We start from the raw sequence: 18,421 nt of genomic DNA, 5'->3' as shown, positions 1-18,421 counted from the left end.
AATATATTTATGATTGTATAGTTAGACGACTGGTTAGCTGTCTGCCTCACAGTTCTGAGGACTGGGGTCAAAACCCCACCTGTGTGAAGTTTGCATGTTCTCCCCGTGCCTGCGTGGGTTTTCTCCGGGCACGCCGGTTTTCCTCCCACATCCCCAAAACATGCAGGGGTTGTTTATATGTGCGATTGGCGATTGGCTAGCGACCAGTCCAGGGTGTACCCTGCCTCTCGCCCCGAGATAGCTGGGATAGGCTCCGGCACGCCTGCGACCCTACGGTACAGAAAATGGATGGACGGATGGATTTGATAGTTTTTCTTCTTTCCAGTCTGCTCTTGCCAGTGTCACTGTGTTGTGAAGTGAACAAAGCTTTTTAACCTTAATCTACTTCTATACAAGAAGTTCAAAAGCCATCAAATGTGAACAAAAGATTGCTGAAAATACTGGGACAGAATGGGATTCATATTTTCATAATTACCCCCAAAAAAGTGTAACCATACATAACCACAGTCATGCTGCTTAGTGGAAAAGGGTGTTTAGTGTAAGACTGTCGGCAAATACAGTACATTGATTGCCTTGGCTTCTTTACCTTCTGACCACTTCTCATCAAGCGGTATCATAAATTTAGATATATCATCTGACAGTGTATCTATCGCTCACTGACAGCAAATCATCCGAGAGTGAAGACAGCATGAAATGACGTGAATATCATCACATCCACTGAGTCGCAGTCACTGTACTGTAATTAGTGCCAAACACCGAGGAGATCGAGGACTAGGCACTTGCCATGTAGACAGAGCTGAAGAGAATGTGGCAATGGATCATCCACCCACTGGGGCATTGTAAATGAGAAACTGTTCTCCTTTCCTGGTTAAACAAAGTTAAGGATGTTTGCTGTAAAAAACGCGTACACACCACAACTAATCACTATTAATCTCCAGTATGACCCTTCCATTGAAAATTAACAGCACCTGATGATAGCAAGGTTGCAAAAATGACCAAATGTCGATCTTATGTTAGCCTAACAAAGCAGAAACATCCGCGTCGAAGTGCAATCTGGCTGGTGTGTTCATAAAAAAGCAGAAAACTCAAGACTTTTGTCACCATTCTGACTTTCATGATTTTCTACACGAGCACAAAATTCACGACCCAGACGCCCACAGCACGACTCAGCTCATTCATTCGCATCATGCCAGACCTTATGCAGGAGTCACATCTGCTCTTAAGAAAACATATAGCCTAATTAGACAGAAGCGTCATACCATTTGTCACCTTGGACAAAGAGAAGCATAAAGCAACCTAGTTTTCCATTGTGTGATTATTGGTAAAGGAACTATGGACATCTTATATGATTAGAGGGGAATTTGAAATAAATAAATAAAAAATGATATCTTAAAACATTTATCAAAACTGTCAGCATGACCTGGCGGCACTACATGATGAAAATGATCTGGGAAGAAAAAAATAAAAATCCAACTTTTCTGGCACCTTCTTGAGTCTCTAATTTGAGTTGCAAGAAATCACCACGCCAGATGAAAAACAACCAATCAGAGACAGAAGGCGTGACTAATGAGTTGTCAATCATTTCTCCTGTACTGGTGGACAGTACTCCACCACCAATGCTACCAAAGTCTACTGGGATCCCATTGATTACATACGTCATTAAGGGTATTTAAAAGTATGGTTGGTCTAGGAGTTGGTGTTTCTTTACAAAGTTACAATGCAAACTACAAGACTGGCATGCAAATGATATAGTTTTGTGCCTGTGTCAACGGGGATAGCTTTAGCGGGAAAGTTTAAAACATGTGTGTGGGGAGGGGGTGGGGTGTGGGTGGACTTCACATTTTTAACCTACCTACAAAAGGTTGGTGCCCCACATATCAAAAAACACCGATGAGCTCATTTAATCAGGTCAAAGTGCTTGGCTTCTCTTATTAGCAGTATCGTATGCGTATGACTTCACTATTACGAGTGGGTTTCTGGCATGTGGCAGAATGATGGATCAGAGTGTGAACTGTATGTAAGCTTAGCACTAATACCAAAAGGATGATGATCCAGTGGTTCTTGTTATTGAACATATAGTTCCCAGCTATGAACTTGTGCACTAACATTACACCATCACCCACGCTCGATGAAGCGCAAACCCACAGAGAAGAAAACGATTCACTTTTAGGTGAGAAACAGCAGAAATGCTTTCCATTGTTTGAGGTTTTTCCCTGAGGGTGCAGTGAGATGTGCCTGACCTCAGTCCAAACACACAAACATAATGTATCCAGTCTAGTGTGATTTATTTATAGAATACAAAGAAAGAAAGAAACTCGAACCACAGAGATTTACAGCGAGATTACACTCTGGCATTAATTTATTTTATATTATTTTTCATTATTCATTGATAATTGCATTCCACCCCCAACAGAGTAGTCGTCAAACAGAAGCACAGATCTAAACAAAAGGATAAATATAGATTTATGTAAGCACAGGAAATCTTAATGAAAACACCACTGAAAAACAACAACAAATACTGTACAATTAAATAGAAAATCGTCAGTTAAGAAGTTCAAGAAAACAGAATGGCCCTTTAGATGAGTTTTAAATGCACCATTAAATGGGTCAGGGAACAAACTGGCCCAACAATGAATGTAAATTAATTTTGCAGAGTATTTATTGCTATATTTCTCTCCAGCTTGTCCAACCAATCAAGGTAGAATGCCTGGGTGGGTGCTGACCATTCCAACTCTCAAAGGATGCATCAGGAGGCTTTATTTTCTGTGTCATTATAAATATTCAAATAGTTAAAGTTGCTGCAATTATTGTGTGAATTCTGTATTTGACTTGTTCGATCAGCACAAAATAGCTTCGGGCTGTCTTTACAAGAAAGAACTGCCCAAGTGGGGCTCATATCTCATTTGGTGTGGGTGGGAGGAAACCCGGCGAATCCATCAAGATCAGCCTATTAAGCTCCAGACAGATTCGATTCAAGAAAAAAAATAATGACACCTGCCAAAACAATAAAACACAGCAAAAAACAATACCACCATTGATGCTCAAGACTCAAAGTTGACGTGTGAGCAAATATTTGAACAGGGGGAGCACAAAGTGGTGTTCCGTCATTGTTTTTCCGCCCACGTTTCCACCTGAAGATCATGCGGTGGGGTGCTGCGTGGCGATCGGGATTTCATGGATGAAACTGTGAGGCAAGTCACTTCAACAGAAACCAAACGCACCTCGCTGGTCTTGTTAAGCGTTGAAAATGTCTTCCTCAACCTGAACCGAAGTAGAATGTTAATAGGTTTCAAATTAACATTGTTTAGTTGTCCAAATACTTCTAAGCCTTTCCATGCAGCCGACCCAGCTGTGCAAATGCGAATAATTTACCCACAGGGAGTATAATTTTCATTTCATACGAGAACCCCGTGGCAGACGTAGACAGACAAGCATATAGAGTTCAGACCTTGGAAATAAAATATGTTGGGGGGGGACACCTAATCTGTCAGTATATGAACTGGCAAGTTGATCCCAAACCGCATACATGCACCCTGAAGCACTCTAATCTTTTCCAGAGGCAGCCTTCAAATATAATCAGAATATATATTTCAGATTTTTTTGGAATGGGATGAGAGGGATATGGGCTGATGTTACTCCAATAAAAAAGATGCTAGATTTAAAGTGCATTTTGCAGAATGTCTGCATATCCTATTTTCCCTAATTATCCTTAATAATTACACTTGACAAGAATTAGAATTTGATATTCCAAATTGTTGTCCAACTGTGTCAAACATGGTGGCAATACATTCCATTTATTGTGTGTATTTATTAGCCTTTATTAATCCAGATAAGGCAATTAAGAGCAGATTCTCATTTGCAATGCCAAACTGGCTGCAGACAACAGACTAAAACAAAAAAAGCAAAACAAGGCCAAATAAACGCAAATACAAATACTGTACAATGTGATATAGTTACAAATTTACATAATACATTACATTACATCATAGCACATGGTGAATAAAAAGGTCATAAGAGGCTAATGAATGAGGCGAGTTTGAATATTTGTTGCAGAGTACTCCAGTCATTTGGGGCAGAACATTTAAAAGAAGATAAAAACAAAAATAAAGTCCAAAAAAACAGTGTGGACTATGGGAACCACAAAGCCAATAAAACTGCAGGAACGGAGTGTGCGAGTGGTGGTATGCTTGGTGAGCAGGGAGCGAAGATAGAGTAGATCGAACTACAACGTATTGAAAACTAAGCTGAATATGGATAAGGTAGTCATTTGTAGTTTACATTAATAAATACCACCTACCCGTATTTGAGATTTATTATTCATTCTGCATATTTTTAGAATTAGAAATATTACCGCAACGTTTCAACAAAGCGGCCTGAAAAAAGGCAGCAAAGGGACTTATTGGTTAGCACGTCTGCGCCATAGTTCTGAGGTTTGGGATTCAAATCGTAGCTCGAGCTTTCCCACATTGAGTTTGCGTGGGTTTTCTCTGGGTACTCTGGCTTCCATCAACATTACAAATGTAAATTGAAGACACTACATTTTCCAGAAGTGGGAATGTGTGTGGATGGAATGTTTGTTTGTCTATGTGCTCCGCGGTTGACTGGCAAGCAGTACAGACCTTTTGCCCAGTCAGCTGCGACAGGCTTCAGCTCACCTAGGACCCTAATACGCACAATTGGTGTAGAAAATGAATATAATGGTTGGTCTGAAGAAGGTATTGAAAGTGTTAAATGTTCCTTTCCTAAATCTGTACACATCTTGTTTCATATTTTTTTTTAAATCATTTATTAACATATATGTTTATAACACTAACATGATTAATTAATTAATTAATTAATTAATTCGGGCACAAGATCTACAAGAGGAAAGGAAATATGGTATAATTTCGATACACAATTTGAATTACAACTCAGAATCTGTTTTAGTAGAACGAGATCATCCGTACAGTTGGTGTCACCTCATTACATCCTGATCTTCTTATCTTCTTTCTCCTGAGTTATCAGCTATTTCTCGCCCCAAAGCTCAGACGCCTCCCAGCCCCCCACCCCTGCCCATGGAGGTCTGTTAGGTCTGATGAGGCCAGTGGACAGCTGGCAGCCGTAGCAGGGCCACGTGGTGCTGTCCTTGTCCCCGTCCTGGGAACAACAAGACATCTCTTATCCAAATCACAGCGCGACACAGAGCTGCTAACCAAGCTCACCTGATAACAGTGAGTCGGAACAGGCAAAGGAAGAGTGAAGAGGATAGTAAAATATGGAAAGGAAGGGATCAAAGTTGAAGATAAACACAAAGGGGTTTCGCGTGGGAAATAAAGCGGTCAGTTCCAGTCCCCGCTGCTTGTCCAGTGAAATGGAACACACCCTGCTCTTGATCTGTACATACAGAGAATATAAAAAGTCTACCCACCCCTGTTCAAATGAAAGGTTTTTGTTTATTTATATAGATATTCATTCTTGCTGTGGGCCGATGAAACCAAGGTTGAACATTTTGGTCAATACTTTTTTTCCACCATTAATGTGACCTATAACCTATAGAACTCAATTTAAAAAAAAAAAAAACATCCTTTTGAGAGGGGAAGTAAAATTAAATAACCGAGATAATGTGGTTGCGCAAGTGTACACACCTGCTTATAACTGGGGTGTAGCTATGTTCAGAATTAACCAATCACATTCAAACTCGTGTTAAATAGGAGGGAGCACACACCTGCCAACATTCAAGTGCCTCTTATTAGTTCAAATAAAGTTCAGATGTACTAGTTGGCTTTTCCTCACATTTTTGCAGTCACGTCATACAGCAGAGCTTCCACAGCATGTGGAAGGATCCCACTGTTCAAAGGTATCAGACAGAAGAAGGCTACAAAAGAGTTTCCAAGGAATTAACTATACCATGGAACACAGTGAAGACAGCCATCATCAAGTGGAGAAAACATGGCACAAAAGTGACAATCACAAGAAATCTATGTCTCTCCAAAATTGAAACAGGGCAGGGCGGCTGCCAACAGGTGGACAGCAATGTTGAAGGAGTTCTCCGGCAAGTACTGGCTGTTTAGTACATGTGACAATGATCTCCCATCTTCTTTATACAGTATGTCTGGGCTATAGGAGAGGGTGCGAAGACGGAAGCCTTATCTTACGAAGAGAAACAACCAACCCCAGCTACAATTTGCAGTTGCACCCTTACAATTTCCCAAAAGCGCGTTATTAAGAATCCCACTTGTGTTCTAGACAGGACACGCCTTGCTCCAATATTACTGACTGTGGGACACGTGCTCCTTCAATATGATTAGCTGCTGTATATTAATAACACTCCAAAGGCACGTGGAGAAAATTTGCTGTGGTCCGATGAGACCAAGGTTGAACATTTTGGCCATAATTCCAAAAGGTACAGTATGTTTGGTGCAAACACAACACTGCTCATCACCAATGCAATACCATAGCATCAGTGACGCATACTGGTGGCAGCATCATGCTTTGGGGGTGTTTTTTTTTTTGTCAGCTGGAACTTGGGCCACGGACAAGGTGAAGGCAATTATGAACGATTCCAAACAGCAGTCAGTGTTAGCAAAAAAATCTTCAGGCCTTCTGCTTGAAAGCAATGTCTATATAAGCTTACTAAAACAGCTGAACTTAATTTATTTAATAGATGCCTCCCTCAAATAAACACCTGTCTTTTCCCTTCAGGGGAAAAAAAGTAGTTGGAGTATTCTCAGTTCCTAGACGCTAATATACACATTCGGACAGTTAAATGAGCCTCGGGAAACTCAGTTGCTATCCAAAACAGCAGCACTGAAGCACATAAACAGCCTATCAGATTCATTTGTGTGGAGAGTTACCACGTTTTCTAAATGAGATTCCTTTATGACAGTGCTACCGGTCTCATTTGTACATTCCAACTGTGACATGTGAGGACTCCGCACAATTGTGGGCATCCATCCTTACTATACGTTCTGGGGAGTTAGTGACTTTTAGATCCAAATAGTCTGCCTCAGCTATTTCAGTTTATCTCCCTTTCTCCTTACCTTTCTTTTAACCTCCATGACATACATCACAATGCTGTATATTGGCAACATTGTGGAATATGATTCAAAAAATTATTATATCCCAAACCATATTGTGTTATGGCCATCATCACTCACTGATGGGTCAAATTATTTCCCCCCTCCCCCCCTTTTGTTAACACTCTGGTCTTAGCTGAGGCCTGCATTCTGAGCAACATTCTTGTCATCTTTGTCAAGGCCATTTTTCATACAGCTCTTGTATTTGAAGACTTTGAGGGACAAGCAAAGGTTGCTCTCAGTACTATAATTGTCTATTCCTTATTTAATAGGATTTAAGTGAAAGCCACAGTGGCTGAATAGCAAGCATACAGAAGACCAAAGACAGACATACAGTTGCAGGCGATGCCAGTTCACATTTCAACAGTCGGTCACCATCCCAAAAGCAGATTATCACAGCTTTTTGACCATTATACAGCCCCTGAATGGTCTTGAGTCCCTGTTAATAGCGTCCATACTTTTGTAAAGCAAGGAAGTGAAAGACATGGTTGCAAAAGACCCACAAAAAAAAGAGCCTTATTTTACATTCACCTCCTGAAACCTTTTCACTGCACATACAGAACTCACACACAAAGTGCCTTTTGTCTGGAGAGTGCGGGGTTAACAGAGACTTGTTGGGGTCCACGGGCGACACTTGAATTCCCATGCCCTCACGCATACACAATGATACAAATATACATTATAAGACATGTATATGAATATATTGTGAACTACTAGTACTGCTCTAATTAAAGATATTGAACTCCTGCTAAAATAGTGTGGAATTTCTGTATTATTTTTATAACTATATTTATCAATATAGTTTAGAAATGTGCATGTTTTGCTTTTTCTTTGCCTTGTTGTGGCTTTTTTACAGCATTTATCCCAAAAGAAGGACAAGTGTCAACAGGGGTTGATAAGAAAATAACATGACAAGAGAAGAATACTGTCTAAAACTTGCGTGACTTTGAAGTCATATGATTCATCCCTCGTTGTAAAGGTTAAGGCAGTTTTGGTTTTTTTATGTCATGCTATATAACATCCCCATTTATAAGACGTCATAGTTTTTGATGTGGTATTTTACACTGCTTATCTAGTCGGGATTGAATAACGTCAGATTTCTTTGTAGTCGGCATCGAAGGTGATGTTAGTCAAGTTGAAGTTGATTAGTTGATGACATCATTGATATTTTTTTTTTTCAGCATCAACTCGTGCACACGTTTTGTCTCCAATGACAACCTCGCTCGCTCACTTTCCCTACTGTCCTCTGTTGCATTGGCCCAACTCGTTCAGCCAATCACATTTATACACTCAGACATGTTCATTTCCTTGCTGACAGTAAGAATTTGTAAAACTCTTAACACCAAATCACATGACACAACTGCAAAGCTGCTATGTGCAATTAAAAACTACAGGAGGAGGGAAAGGCTTACAATAATCTCGTGTCGCAAAACTACAGTTGTGTTACCTGGATTGTTGCAAGAGTTTGACAAGATCCATCGGTCTGAGACCATGAAGGTGTCTGAGTGGGATACAGTATGTGATTCGATGGATGAGTCGGGAGGAGGGGCAACCGGAAGGAGAAAAAAAGAGCTTGCCATGAAAGCTTGATCGAACCGCTAGCTGTTGCCGACCTTAGCCGTTCATTTTCCCAATAAAGAAGTTATTGATCGAGCACCGTTTTGCAATCTAAGCAGACGCTACAGTATCTTGTCTGTCTTTTCACTGTTAGAGGAGGTTGGTGAATTTACTGAGGGCTAACATGCCAGCTAGCGTTAGCGGATGCCTTTTTGTCGTACTTGTGCGTTTGTTATATTTGAGGATAGAATTGCACATTTTGCAAGTGACAGTGCTAGCGGTCTCATTTTGGATAAAGTGTATCCAAACACACGATGCAGCAATGCTGGTCTGCTGCGCCGATCGACATCTGTTGATTTCAGCGAGCCATCCATGTTGTTAATGCCAAAAAACGTGAGCTAACATCGTCATTACACAGTGGTAAAGTCAACGTGTCAAGCTAGTCGACGACTCAGTTCATCCCCTATCAACTAAGCATTTTGTTTTCACTCTTAAAGTTAAGAATGAGCGTTTTATTGTTTTAGTAATAAAGGTTGCTGAATTCTTTTTTACACTTGTATTATTCTCAAGCATGTTAAAAAATATCTTTAATTTGCCTTTGCAACTAATAAAGGCTTTATGATTAATCTAAACAAAATAAAGCTGAAGTGGACCAGTGAATAACCAAATTTGAATTCACGTGAAGTTGAGATATTACACCCAATTTATTAAAATATTTTATTAAAAAGTCCCAACAATAATGAGAAAGTTTACAATAGTTTACAATATTTGTGCAAATCATGACTTGTCATGAAGTGAGCTTGTGTGTGTATCTATGACGAGGTGGTTTATGACCTTTAAAACCTAAAATGTTCAACCTGCTCAACTGACCAGACCACTTGAGGGGGAAGTTAAAAGACTTACTGTAAAGTGGTTAATGCAGCAGCTTGAAAGACCACCCATTACTGGCCTAAATGCATGGGTGCATTCAAGTCTGTCTGTTCCCTGGAAAACAGCATTTAAAACATATTTTACTGTGGAGGCCTCCAATAACACTCTCTTTAGCACCTTAATCATTCATTATAGAAATAAAACATTTTGATACAACACTTTTATTGAAGGTGTATATGCATTATTGCCTATTGTGCCCTGCTATTAAAAAATACTGGCTGTGTCCCGTGGATGCATTAATAAAGGAATTTCATCTGCTCCACATGTGTGATTGGGAACAACACGGTTTGGATTTGTGTTTGTGAGAAGAGGTCAAACAGCGAGTTGGGTCTTTCTGGAGTCTGGTTGATTCCAAACATGAATAGCATTATAACAGACAGGTGACAAATTGAAGGAAACCCTGAATAAAGGAGTGCAGGAACCCCTGCGGGGGATCGGGTGGCTCTGTTATGCTGTGGAGGTCATTTTGCCAGCATGGGTTCAGTCACCTTGTTCGCTTGGAAGGAGAGGTCACAGCAAATCAATACAACGTTGTTCAGAGTGATCGCCTTCATCCTATAGTGGAACATCTCTACCCTGATGGGATGGATGTCCTCTGAGGGGAGAGTGAGCCCATCCGTAAGGTATGAGGAGTCACTGAACACTTAGATGTGTATCTTAATGATCTCACACTAAACTGTTATGTCAACTCAACTTTTAGTTGTAGTAATTAAAACAACAGTACAGTAGGTAAAATGTTATCCTTCTATAGGATAACAATATTATTATATTATATATTATATATTATTTGGTGGGACTCCAGTGCAAAGATTCCCAACCACTGTGCTGCGGCAAAGTAGCGTGATGCTTGATAGATTGATAGTTCGATAGTTCCAAAGTTAGATAGATAGATAGATAGATAGATAGATAGATAGATAGATAGATAGATAGATAGATAGATAGATAGATAGATAGATAGATAGATAGATAGATAGATAGATAGATAGATAGATAGATAGATAGATAGATAGATAGATAGATAGAAGGTCAGATGGACAGACCTACAAATATTGTATCATTGTTCATCTATCGAAAGTATGTCAGTGACATAATATAGTAACAGAATGTTAGAACAGTACAGAATGTTTAGATACAGATACAATAATAAAATAATGGTACCGTACAATTAACCTGTGTATCCACCTGTTGCCATTCATTCATGGCGTCCTGTGAGTAAATCATCTTTGTGTTCAACTAAACGCGCTCATATTTCACTCTAAATTTGTAAAAAAATAAATAAATTGGGGGGTGGGGGACATGCTAGGAAAGACTGCTGTAGTTCTGATTGTTGCATACATTTACTGTCATGACATTTTGTTAGTGTACTAGTGTAGTAAATCCGGGGTAATAGGGTAAAAAGAAAAAGCAATGGATTGCTTAGTGATCCTTTGAAGGAATATTTTTTACCATTTGCATATTGGAGACCATACTGGTATTGAGATATTTAGCACTCATTTGGCTGCCAAAATACTTACAATATATAGTCACTGTTGGGTGGTAACCTCTTATGTCCAAATGTAGTCATTTTCATGTTTTTCTTTGCAAATCGATACTAATGGTCAAATTTCTAACCAATCTAACGTGCCGAAAATAGCTTGAGAGCAAGTCTACTAACTGTCTTGAACACTTCAGGTGTCTGAGAAGTGTCAAACAACTCCACCAAATAGCCAATTAAATTTCAGATTGAACATGATTATGGGGAGGTGTTGTGTTGATACAACAGTAGGCCTATATGATAGCAATATAAGGTTTAATACCAACTTTAACAATCAGCATATGGTAGCGCAAGCAAGAAAGTGTTTTTTTGGGGGTTGGGGGGAGTTTCTGAAGAGTATTGATTTTGGCTCTGCGACTGCGTTCTACTGAAATGATAATATTTCACATTTTCTCTCCTTCATCAGTTGTGTGAGGCGAGTGGAGAACTTACACGTTCCCACATTGATAATGATCCCATTTTAGAGCAGATGACACCTTTTTTTAACTGCCATAATTCGGACATAGGTATTAAGGAAACCCTTCCATTATGCCTGGAGGACAGGAAAATCGAAGATGTCATGATTTGTGTTTTGTTGACTTTGTTTTGATAAGATTTTGTTTTGGTTTTCTGTCATATCATGTTTTGCTCTTGTGTCCCTTGTCAAGGTAATGTCTTGTTAGGTTTTCGTTTGTAGCTGTTCCCTTCAGCCCTGTGGGTGGAGTAGCCAAATACAGTATTGTACTCAAGTAAGCGTACTGTTACTTTAGAATAATATGACTCGAGTAAAAGTAAAAAGCCGTCCTCCAAATACTCACTTGAGTAAGAGTACTCAGTGAAAAAAACTACTCAAGGAAAGAGTAACTGGTGAGTAACTTTTTTTCTAAGTCAGAGCATGAACGTCAAATAAAATAAAAAATAACAATATATGGGGGTCTACACACACCTGCCACCATTTCAGGTTTTAACTGCCCAAAAACCAACAACACATGCAATGGGCCCTACAGAAACATTATTTTCTTTATTCACTTCAATGACTGAATAAAGAAACTGTAGTGTGTGCGTGTATCTGTGTGTGTGTGTGTGTGTGTGTGTGTGTGAGAGAGAGAGAGAGAGAGAGAGAGAGAGAGAGAGAGAGAGAGACCATAAAATAGGGCTAATCTTGCCAGATGCACTGCCAAAACAACAATGCAGTGTTTTCTCAAGTTAGATGTGGGCTGAAATATCCATGTTTGGGCAGTCAGAATTTAAGAGCTGGATGACAAAGCTACTGTTTTTCAAAGTCCGTACACTAAACACTCGTGCAGCTGTTTCCCACCCTAAAATGAGTGATTTTGATTGCCCCGTGCAGGCTTTGTGTGTGGTCATGTGACTACCTTGTGCCGTCTGCTTGGTGAATTTGAATCAAATGACACCAGTGATCATGTTGGATTGTCGCAACGGCGCCCTACGCAGAGGTCGAAGTCTAAGAATAGATCGTCGACGCAATAATGGATAAATAAAAGTAGCGAGAGGCATGTCGATCATGGTAATGGCGTAAAAGTATCGATTCTTCACATAAATATTCAAGTAAAAGTAAAAAGTATGGTGCATTCAAACTACTCTGACAAGTCAAATTTATCCAAAATGTTACTTGAGTAACATTTTACTTGAGTAACATACTTGAGAAACATTTTGGATAAATTACTTGTTTGCCTTTGATAATCCTGCACTCCCGCCTTGTGTCCCTGCTTCCGTGCACTTGGGTCCTCCACATTTTGCCCCCACACAAACACCTCAAAAACCCAACCTTGACAGACGTGAGTGAGTTGGTCGACCTGTTCCAGCCATAACAGCTCACTCATCTGGGAAGGCTTTCTACAAGATGATGGAGTGTATCTTTTAGACTTTTTGCCAATTCATGTCCAACTCATTGATTAAGCATCTCAAGATGTCCATATCATGTATGGGCAGATGTTGTTGGTGAATTATGCTAGAAATAGGACTGTAAGGATGAGGACACTTCAGCAGGCAAGGTCTCCTCATGGTCCACCTCCCTTTTGAGAGTGGCACCCTCGCTGGTGACTACACCTCTGCAGTTTGGTGTGTTCATGTGGAACAGAGCGTGGTTGCAGCCTCTAATCAAAGCCAGCTCCACAAACAGACCTTTAACAGGCCGATCATTTCTCTCGTTTCTTTTGTACTTTGTCCTCTATATCATCTATACCGCTTCTCTTCTCCAATGGCCCAAACTGTCACAGACTCCAGCTTTGTCCGGTCTCCCTCAGTTTTTTATTCACCTCACGCATTCCTTTGTTGTCCGCTGTGCTCCTCGAAGAACACTGATGATGTTCATGTGTTGCTGATAAAGAGCCTACGGGAGGCCACCCGGATCACACAGCCCATTAAGAATAACAGAAGTAGCACAGGCAACACCAGCTCACCGATGTAAACCCGTGAAGCCAACAGGCCAGTCACTTCCTACACAGGTCGTGCATTATTGATTAATCTTTGCAATTTAGATGAATGCATGATTGTTTCAGGTGTCTATGCATGTCCATGTGTAATGACTCCAAAAACACGCAAAAGGGATCTAGGCCATGAAAAATCACACGCTTCCTCACTGGGAGACTTCAAAAGCAGTTCATCAGGATCAATAGCATGTAACAATATCTTGTATTTGCTTCACAGCTCTTGTCATTTCCTCCTTCTGATTAATTAGAATTTGATTGGAGCTAGAGACACGTGCTCCAGCATCCCCTATATAGCAGCCTTTATTTGCTTGCTAGCTGCTTTCATTTTAAACCATTCTGTCATTTTGACTGACACCTGTAGCTTCATCTCTCGCTTTAAATGCCCCTTCCAGTGTTTTATGTTGGTTGTGACCTGGCCATGGAAAAGTTGTAAAGAGACAGCAGCTGTTTTGTTACGGCTCAGCACAGGACTGAGAATAGAAAGACCTCGGGGGTTGTCCCAAGACAGGGGTGACAAAGGGAAAGGGGGGACCTTGTGGCTAAATTGGGGTGGGAAATGCTTTCTGCACCTTGTAACGACTCCATAATGAACTTTCACTGTGAGATGTATGATGTGTCCGAGCTGCGAGATCCTCCTCGACGGGAATTGCACACAGGATTTTTTTTTTAGATGTCTTTGATGAGTTTTTAATATGAATTCCAAAATGCAAGTTGATCTTCCGGGGAATTGGACTCAAAACAACATGTAAACTGCTCATATTTCAGGTCTATTATTGTTAACATCGATATGCATTTAGCAATGGTCACTCGAGCCAGAAATAAGAGCCAGGAAACTTTTTCATTGTTTGAATAGATTCATGGGAAAGGTGTGGAGAACTGATGCATTATGGGTTAGTTTTTAAAGACAAAGATTAATAGCACTCTCTCTGCATATTTATATATTGATTGATAAGATAATAACTCATTAGACAGTCATTAGGCTGCGTTTGTACTGCTCCCGATTAATTATTATTCCTGTTGTGTGTTTACTTACTTAACTAGCAAAGGTTATAAAGTGATTTATGTCTTTGGTGCTTTCAGCTCTTTCCGGCACTGCTTCACCTGTTTGAGTATCTCACAGATACACGGCTTGGCCACATACCAGCTTGATGACAAACCCGGATCAATGGCTCTGACAGCATATGTTACGCATCGCTGAGACGCAACAATAAATACATCGGGAAAAACTTAGAGGCTCCACATGTTTCTCCACAAAACAAGTTTAATCCCTCAAATGTATGTATGGAATGGCCAAAAAATATGAACTTTTTGCGTGACCATTGACTAAAGTGGAGCCAAAAGACATAACACTGAAAGACTGCGACCCAATTGTGTGCCAGTGCCATTTTTAAGATTTCCACAATACATTAAACATTGTGTTCGTATCGATCCCGACTTGGTGTGTTAACGCAGTTGTGGCATCTGTGAAAATGCAGCCATCTGTTGCATGAAAAGGTTCCAACATAACTTCCTGTCACCTTAGTTCAAAATCCCGCAAGACTTTTGATTCAACCTTTCTAAAAGCTGTGGGAATGAAGAGTATGACAGATCTCTTATGAAACATTGCAAATCCCGCTGCAATAGAATGAAAAGTACAAGAAGATATACAGCAAGAGCATTCCTTGAATTTTGAAAGGCTGCATGCCAACAATATATCACATGTCTTGACTTCAAAAAACTCAATTCAACTCCTCAAAACATCAATCGTCAGGTGCATCAGCTTTTCTTGAAGCCTCCCTGGAACTAATACCTTTATCGACCAGTACAGTACCAGCTGTAGTTCAAGTTGCCTACTCTGACGGAAAATCACTCACAGATTTCAAATTAAATCGCGCCGTTCCTGTTTGGGAAAAAAACATTTTATTCGCTGCAAGGAAAAATTGTTTGTAATTTGTATTATCGGCAGCACGGTGGAAGAGTGGTTAGAGCATCTGCCTCTCAGTTCTGAGGACCGGGGTTCAATCCCCGGCCTTGCCTGTGTGGAGTTTGCATGTTTGCCCCGTGCCTGAGTGGGTTTTTTCCGGGCACTCCGGTTTCCTCCCACATCCCAAAAACTTGCATGGTAGGTTAATTGACAACTCTAAATTGCCCTTAGGTGTGAATGCGAGTGTGAATGGTAGTTTGTTTGTATGTGCCCTACGATTGGCTCCAGCACTCCCGCGACCCTTGTGAGGATAAGCGGCTCAGAAAATGGATGGATCAATGGATGTATTTTATGCAATACATTTTATGTTATTCAACTCCAACTTCCAACCAGAAATCTCCCACCAGTTTACAAAAACATAGGGTCTTGGGTTATTTAATGTGTTTGAAAATAATGTATTAGGAATTTATGTTGGGCAGTTGACAGACCCTTAGAGAGGCTAATATAAAGCATATAAATGATCTTATGTGATTACATAGCCATAAATGCGGAGATTAAAAATGTGTGCCTTGTAATTTTATTTAAAAAAAATAAGTGATTCATCCAACCTTACTGCATTTTGGATGGCTGTAAAGCTATTATCGGAGTCATTGTTCCTCCTTTGTTTCAAGATCAATTGCTAAATAGTGAGCGGATAGGGCATTGAGGTGGTCCATATGGCGGCGTAAAGGTGGAAGGTGGAGGGCTTGTGACTCACTGGAGGATGTAGAGGAAACCAGACAAAAGCTCAGTCAGCAGGCCTTCAGCCTCCCAAAACCTCAATGGAGGAATGGCTGGTCCCCTGCTGAGACTAGTTGCCTGTACGCTCTCAAGACAGAGTCTGATCTGTGGAAACTGGCCCCAACGCCATAATATGTCCAGCCATCCATAGATCCACCCCGGGTCATCTGTTCTCTTTTCTAAATAGTTGAAGAATGCTCAGCGCTTTATTGACGTGACAGAATTCTAGTTTCATCATCATCAATATTCATGTTTGTTTAGCTGGAAGATTTGCCATTTGACATTGGATGTCGTTTTGGCTGTTTACATGACAATAGGCATTTTAGAGCTTTGAAGTTTTTCAAAAAGGCACCACCATCTACATCTATAGATGTGGTGCAAAAGTATTTCCCCCTTCTCAAATTCTTAGATTTTTGCATAGGTTCCCTACATTAATGTTTAAGATCATCAACCAAATATAAATATCAGACAAATATAACCCAAGTGAACTTATAATGTTGTTTTTAAATGGTGATTTAATTTATTAAGGGGTGAAAAAAACTATTCAAAGTTACCTGGCCCTGTGTGAAAAAGTAATTACCCCCTTGTGAAATCGGGAATTCATTGTGGCTGATCACACCCAAGCCTGATTACCTCTAGAACGGTTTAAACAAGAAATCACTTAAACAGAATCTGTCCTGACAAAATCAAGTTGGACAAAAGATCTAAAAAAGCTGAAACAAAATCATACGATCCAAGGAAATTCCAGAACAATCGAGAAATAAAGTAATTGACATCTATCAGTCTGGAAAGGGGTACAAAAGCCATTTCTAAAGCTTTAGGATTTCAGCGAACAATAGGGAGAGCCATTAACCACAAATGGAGAAATTATAGAACAGTGGTGAACCGTCCCAGTAGTGGCCGGCTTACAAAGATTACCCCAAGAGAACAGCAATGACTCATCCAAGAGGCCACAAAGGAATTTAGGACAACTTCTGAAGAACTGCAGGCCTCCCTTGCCTCAGTTAAGGTCAGTGTTCATGACACAACAATAAGGACGAGACTGTGCAAAAATGGCATCCATGGCACAGTTCCAAGGCAAAAACCACCGCTGACCAAAAAGAACATAAAGGCTCATCTTACTTTTGCAAAAAAAGTCATCAGTTTGCGACCTTAGGTTCTACAGCAGGATAACGATCCAAAACACACTAGCAATTCAACTTCTAAATGGCTTAAAGAACAAAATGAACGTTTTGGGGTGGCCTCGTCAAAGTCTAGACTTGAATCTCATTGAAATGCAGTGGCATGACCTTAAAAAGGCCGTTCATGCTCGTAAGCCCTCCATATTTGCTGAATTCAAACAATTCTGCAAGGAAGAGTGAGCCAAAATATCTCCACAGAGATGTGAAAGACTCTTTACCAGTGATAGAAAACACTTGATTTAAGTTGTTGCTGCTGAGGATGGCCCAACCAGTTATTACGTTTAGGGGGCCATTACTTTTCCACACAGGGCCAAGTAACTGATTTTTTTTCCCCCTTAATAAATGAACTCGCTATTTAAAAACTGCATTTTAAGTTCACTGGGGCGGCACGGTGGACGACTGGTTAGAGCGTCTGCCTCACAGTTCTGAGGACCTGGGTTCAATCCCCGGCCCCGCCTGTGTGGAGTTTGCATGTTCTCCCCGTGCCTGCGTGGGTTTTCTCCGGGCACTCCGGTTTCCTCCCACATCCCAAGAACATGCATGGTAGGTTAATTGAAGACTCTAAATTGCCCATAGGTGTGAATGTGATTGTGGATGGTTGTTTGTTTGTATGTGCCCTGCGATTGGCTGGCAACCAGTTCAGGGTGTACCCCCCCTCCTGCCCGAAGATAGCTGGGATAGGCTCCAGCACTCCCGCGACCCTTTTTGGGAGAAGCGGCTCAGAAAATGGATGGTTGGATGGAAGTTCACTTGGGTTATATTTGTCTGATATTTACATTTGTTTAATGATCTTAAAGATGAAAGTGGGGAAACTATGCAAAAATATAAGATTTTGAAAAGGGGGGCAATACAGTTTCACAGCACTGTAAATGCTGAAAATAGTTAAAATGGTTATCTTGTGTTCAGTCTAGGAATGTGCATGTGTCTACATCACAGTCATAACAAACACGGTAGATCACATAGTTCTTGTAGCTTTTATGTTTTAAACGCATCTGCAGCAATAATTTACATTTACTCTGTTGCTAATGTGTATAACGGAATCGCATACT

Source organism: Phycodurus eques, chromosome 11 (genome assembly GCF_024500275.1).
Source record: "Phycodurus eques isolate BA_2022a chromosome 11, UOR_Pequ_1.1, whole genome shotgun sequence".
In the NCBI taxonomy this organism is placed as follows: domain Eukaryota; kingdom Metazoa; phylum Chordata; class Actinopteri; order Syngnathiformes; family Syngnathidae; genus Phycodurus; species Phycodurus eques.
Note: the sequence above shows the minus strand (reverse complement) of the source record.